The sequence below is a fragment of the Heterocephalus glaber genome, unplaced genomic scaffold (genome assembly GCF_053883595.1).
Source record: "Heterocephalus glaber isolate CG9 unplaced genomic scaffold, H.glaber_assembly_v1.0 deba00000122, whole genome shotgun sequence".
In the NCBI taxonomy this organism is placed as follows: Eukaryota; Metazoa; Chordata; class Mammalia; order Rodentia; family Bathyergidae; genus Heterocephalus; species Heterocephalus glaber.
This window is the reverse complement of record NW_028258138.1, coordinates 88,120,676-88,126,675: the sequence shown is the minus strand read 5'-3', so window position 1 is coordinate 88,126,675 and position 6,000 is coordinate 88,120,676. Positions and strand designations below refer to the sequence as shown.

The 6,000-nt window shown below is 45.7% G+C and overlaps 1 protein-coding gene across 2 annotated transcripts in view; it reads left to right on the top strand.

Annotated features, from left to right (window-relative positions):
* Positions 1-3,975: 3,975 nt before the first annotated feature.
* Positions 3,976-6,000, top strand: part of Sqor (sulfide quinone oxidoreductase) — a 49,355-nt gene continuing 47,330 nt past the window's right edge. The window contains exon 1 of one of the 2 annotated variants that reach the window (XM_004835467.4): positions 3,976-4,105. The gene's annotated coding sequence lies outside the window, so the exon portion shown is untranslated. Of the gene's footprint in view, positions 4,106-5,758; positions 5,874-6,000 lie in introns of those variants that run through there. The other variant, XM_087181216.1, reaches the window with a different exon arrangement.

Here is a 6,000-nt window from a genome sequence, read left to right as displayed (position 1 = left end):
ATGTGCCCTATTATATAACATATAGATAATCATTTAATGCTTTTCATAAGCATATAACTTCAGTTTTGTTATTGCTTCATATTTCATGAGGGCATCAAAAGTGCAAATTCATGAAACAGGCATTTCCTTTTCTAGCCACACACGAGGTAGTTTTCATGGATTTCAGGCTGGATATCACAGGCGAGGCTGACCGTTCTCCAAGCCTTCAGCACTGTTCTCCCAGGAGTGGGTCTGGAACATAGTCATCTCCCCCAGGTCCAGGCTGTGGCAGCTGCCGTGCGACTCAGGACTGCAGCTGTGTTAGCTCTTTCTCTGCACACAGTATTCTTCCATTTCAGCCCTGCTTCTTCTTGGGCCTGCTTCAGCTTCTGGTTCTTTTGCTTGCAGTGTTGGACACAGCCGGGTAGCTGCTTCTCAGCCTGCAGCTGCTGGGTGTCCTGGGGTGGCAGCACCTGGGCAAGTGGCGGAAGTTGGCCGGATGACCCCTGGCATCAGCTGACCTGGCTGCTTCTCATCTTTGTATGCAAATTTCCCCCTTAGCGCTGGTGTTGCCCTGTCCAATAAATTTCAAAATGTGCTTTCGTTTTCATTTGTCTCTAATTTCCCTTGTGATTTCTTTTTTATCCATTGGATGTTTAACAGTATGTTAATCTGCACAATTTTGTGAGTTTTTCAGTTGTATTTATGTTGTTGATTTCTAACTTTGTCCCATGTTGGTCAAAGAAGATAATTTGTATGATAACTATTTCTAAAAAGTCTATTGAGACTTACAGCTTCACATATCCTGGGAAATCTCCCATGTACACTTGAGAAGAATGTGTGATATTGTTGTCAGCTGCTCTGTAAGATCCAGTTGGTTCATTTTTATGTCCTGTATTTCCTTATTTATCTTCTGTCTGGTTGTTCCTTTCACATTAAGTGTGTTATTGAAGTGTCTGTCTGTTATCTTGGAGCTGTCTATTCCTCCTTTCCATTCTGTAACGTTTTGCTTCATATATTTGATGGTCTGTTAGGTATACAAATGTTAATAATTGCTATATCTTTTTGCTGTATTGACCCTTTTATATTAATACATAACACCCTTCTTTTCTCTTGCACTTTTTTGATTTAAAATCAATTTGGTCTGTATTAATATAGACACACCTGATTTCTTTGGGTTACTATTCACATGGAATATTTTTCCATACTTTCACTTTTAATCTATTTGTGTCTTTTGATCTAAATCGAGTCTCTTTAAGACAGCATATAGTTGAGTCATGTGTTTCAAATTTATTCTGCCCCTCTGTCGTTTGATTGCAGAGTTTAATCCAATATTGAATTTTCGGTATTCACTGATAGGCAGGGACTTTTCTCATGCTGCTATTTGTTTTTTCTGTGCCTCATAGCTTTTGGTCTCTTACTTCCTGCATTACTAGTCTTCTCTGCTTAGTTGTTTTTTTTTTATAGTGAAATGTCTGGATTTCTTTCTCATTTCCCTTTATATATAATCTGTAGGTATTTTCTGTGACTGCCATGGGCATTGCATTTGACAGCCTGAAGTCCTAACACTCCAATCTGAATGTAATAACAGTAAAAACCCTGCCCCTCTAGTAGCTTGTTCCTCACCTCTTTTGGTTATTGATATCCCAAATCTCTCTGTATACAGTTTGTGTTCAAAATATGAATTCACAATTCTTTTAAATGCATTAGTCTCAAATTATGTGCAAACAGAATGTGGAATTACAAACCAAAGTGATACTAATATGAGCCTTTAGACTAATAATTAAAAAAAAAAACATGTATTAGACTCTAGTAGAAAACCAAAAGTGGAATTACAAGCCATTGTTTCAATAACTTTTATTGTTACATTGTTACAAAATCTTATAATTGCCCCTGCATTTACCGTCATTGAAATATTTATTTCTTCATAAGCTTTACGTTACTGTCTAGAGTTCTTTCATTTCAACCAGCAAATAGATCTCCTTTGAGGATTTCTTACAGGGGGTCTAGCAGTAACAAACTCAGTTTCTCTGGGAAGGGCTTAAAATGATCTCTCCGCGCGCCGGTGGGGGTGTGTGTGTGTGTGTGTGTGTGTGTGTGTGTGTGTTCTTGCCTGGGGCATGTGGGTTTTGCTGGCACAAGTCCGGCTGTGGGCCGAGTAACCAGGACTGAAATGGAGGGCAGCCTGGGTAGGGCCACACAAGATTGAGGGTAGCGGGTATTGGGCCCGGATGCAGAAGGCTGACTGCCAGTGCCAGCCAGTGTGTCCCTCGGGAGACAGGTTGCTGTTGTTTTTGCTCTGCTGTCTTCCCAGAAAACCGCCCTCAGGTTCAATTTCAAGTCTAGTGGACCCTTGGCGGGGCAGTACCTTACCTAGTCAGTAAAGTGTTCTCTGTCTCACATTTCAATTCTCATTGTTGCGAAAACTGGGCCCAATATTCGTACTATTCGACGTCTCAGGCCAAGGACGGTGAACTTCTTTTATCTTTGCGCCTAGTGCAGTACCTGCCTGAACATTTGATCTCAACAGCCATGCCTGTGCCACTGTAATAGGTAGGTGAGACGGGGAAATTTATAGTGGATAGAAATGTATCGGCTTGCAGCTTCTGGAGAAGACGTCCAGTCTCGCCGAGCCGCTGTGTGCTGAAGGCCTCCTTCCGTGTCAGCACATGGCAGAAGGCGAGAGGGCAAAGGAGGACGAGAGGGCCTGGACTTGCCCTTCAGAATGGCATCAATCCACCCACGAGGGTGAGGGCCTCGTGGCTGAGCCGCTCTCCAACCTCTTCACATGGTTACAACGGCAATAAAATTTCACTGCGGGTTTTGGAAGGGACAAACATTAAACCATAGCAATAACTTAAGTACAATAGCTACAGTACTAGCGCCTGCCATTAACTGAGTGCTTAGTCTATGCCAGGAACTGTACCGATCATTTTATGAGTTAACTCATTTCATATTCCCAAGGATCGTGGGAGGTAGGTACTTAAAAAAAACAACCCCACTTAGCGATGCATGTAAAACTGAGACAAATTAGTACATTCTTACGGAGAGTGGTGGTGCGCATGCCCCAAAATAACCTTTGCCATTCATAATCCCACATACTCTGAGGTATTCATTGCCCAGGTAAGGTGAGCATTTTTATTTGTCAAGAATTTGAGACCCAACAGCGAACTGTCCTGAATTCCGCACAATTTTTCTGGCGCCTCACCTCTTGCCCCCACATTCAATTATGTTAAAAGTTTTTCTCTTTTTGGTAAAATAAGCCCAGTTTTATCTCTGATGATTACAAACATTAGGCATTTTTGCATGGTTTTAATATACTGAAATTTCTAAAAATGATCTATTGGTAAAAATCAAGAGAAGTTTATACTTTACTTTATTTAGAGCTCCTTTAACCTGGGTTATTGAGCATTACAGAAAATCATGGGTGGAGCCGTTACCAAGCAAAGTGTACAGGCATTTGGGGTGCCTCTGGTGATTTTACCACAGATGAAAGCAGCCCCTCTGGCTGAACACAGAAAATGTGGATTGAGACAAAAAATTCAAAGAATATTAATAAGTGTAAAAGAAACGCAAATACACTTTCAAAGGATTTTTTTTTTTTTAAAGAGAACTTGTACTTCTGAAGCTAGTAAAACTTAAACTTGCAGGAAGACTTCCGGGCCACCCTTCCTCGTGAAAATACGGCCCCCTGCACGCGGGCCCGAGGCGCTCACTTCACCCCGCGCTCGGCCCGGGATCCGCCTGTCCAGCACCGGGCAGCGCGGCGTGGGCAGGAGCGCAGCGTCGGCAGGAGCGTGGCGCGGGGCCCCAGCTGAGCCCCCGGGACGGAAAGTCGCAGAGCTCCCGGAGCCCGCAGTCCCGTGGGGCGCGGCGCGGCTGGCAGCGGGCGGGCGGCCTCGGGGTGCGGGGTGCAGGTGCGGGGTCCAAGCCGGGATCCCACAGGTGGCGCTCGTCCGCGGCCGGCCGAGGCGGGGTTCCAGCCCCTGCCTTTCGGGTGGGGTGAGCGGAGTGGGGGACCGCTTTCTCCCCGCCTCCAGCCTCCGCCCCGGGCGGGGCCCAGGCGGCGGGGCCCACGGGGAGCGCACTCGTGCTGGGCAGCGCGGCCGAGGCTGCGCGCACCTGGGTAAGAGGCCCCCGGATCCGGGCCTGCGGGAGGGGGCTGGCGGGACGGCTCGGGGACTTTGGCTTCGTCTCCAGGGGTCGGAGCGCCGGGGTCCGGAGGGGCCGCCCTGCTCGGGGCGATTCCAAACCCGGGTCCCCCTCTGCTGAAACCAAAACCAAAACTAAATCCACGCGCCCGCGGGCTCGCTACCCGCCTGCTGTTCGCGGGCTGACGCCGAGGTTCCGGGCGCCCGGGCGCTCGGCCTGGGGTGCGGGTGGGGACCGCGCTCGTCCCGTCCCGGGTGGGGCGCGCCCGGCTCGGCCTCGGGGACGCAACTCGGGGCTCGCTGAGCGGCGGCAGAGGGAAGCGGGACGCGAGCGACCGGGGCCCCTGGCCTCGGATCACAACCTCGCTTTCTGCTCAGAGAGCAGAGCTGCTGGATGTGCAACGGGCTGGCCGGTACCGTAGTGCAAGGTTCCGACCCAGTTTTGTGCCGCGCGCCCCTTTGGCGCTTCTAGGAAGATTAAGGATCCTTTCTCGGAACAATACTTTTAAAGGTGTAAGGCAGAGTATTCTAAAAGAAACCAGTTGGGAAACACTTGTCAAAATATTTCAAGAATTTGTGATATAATAATATATGTGCTTTTGGGCCGGGGATTTGGCTCAGTGGTTCCGGCCGCCTGCCTCGTAAGCGCAAGGTCCTGAGTTCGATCCCCGGTACAAAAAAAAAAAAAAAAAAAAAAAAAAAAAATATATATATATATATATATATATATATATATATATATATATATATGTGCTTTGAAAAAATAATGCATTACTAAATAAGATACAGAAGTGAATCTAATAGCTGTCATAATTTTTTTTGTTTAAATTTTTATTATTTGCAATACATAATGATCACATTCACCGTGGGGAGTTGGTATATGTACATAACACATCTCAGTTCCTTTCGCTTCCCCTTTCCCTCTCCTTTCTTGCCCTGGCTATCCTAATTTTGAAATAGTAAAGAATATAAACAGTATTGCAAGATGTCGTCAACACTATATCTGATTTCTATTGGTGACAAAATCATAGATTCTGCTAATATTGCTGTGACTTCCTGGAAGAAAATGGTAAATTTCAATTAGGTGATAGTGCAAAGAGAGATGTAAAATCTTTTTCCATCCAAGTTTGTGAGTCCCAGGTTAAGACCCTTTGACAGTAGACCCAGCTAATAATTTGGCTTCTGGGCTCGATGGTTCAGTTGACATCAGAGTCTCCTTGGTTTTGAATTTCTTTGAGCCTCAACTTCTGTATTGTACAGTAGAAATAATAATGCCTTCCCACGTATTTAAGGGGCTTCATGTTGTATCTGGCACAAAAGAGGTGAACTTGTCTTCCTTTAGATCAGCGATGGCAAACCTTTTAGAGACCAAGTGCCCAAACTGCAACCCAAAACCCACTTATTTATCACAAAGCGCCAACACTGCAATGAAACCTGAATACTGAGGTTTTGGTTTTGAAGAAACAACTCTACATTAACATCTTTTGTCTTAAAAACACAACCAACAGAGCTTTCAATGATGCAAACAGCTTTTTATTGCAAAGAAAAGTTTGCATTTGGTATGCTTTTGCACAACTAATGTGATCTCTGTGGTTGTGTGCATGCTGATAATTTGTCACACTCTGGCAGAGGTGACCTGGCTTGGTGTCAACAGAGAGGGGTCTGTGCCTCAGGCTCACCACCACTGCCCTAGAGTGTGACCAGCATCACTGTACCTCCAAACTTGGTCCTTGCAGGTAATTGGTGAGTATTTATTGAATGAATACGTGGGTTGGAGAAGGTTATTTGCAGCTACATCTAAGACAAAATTCATGAAGGAGACAGCTCGTGATTTGGAAAATGACCCTCTTTAAGTTTTGAGTGCCTCTTC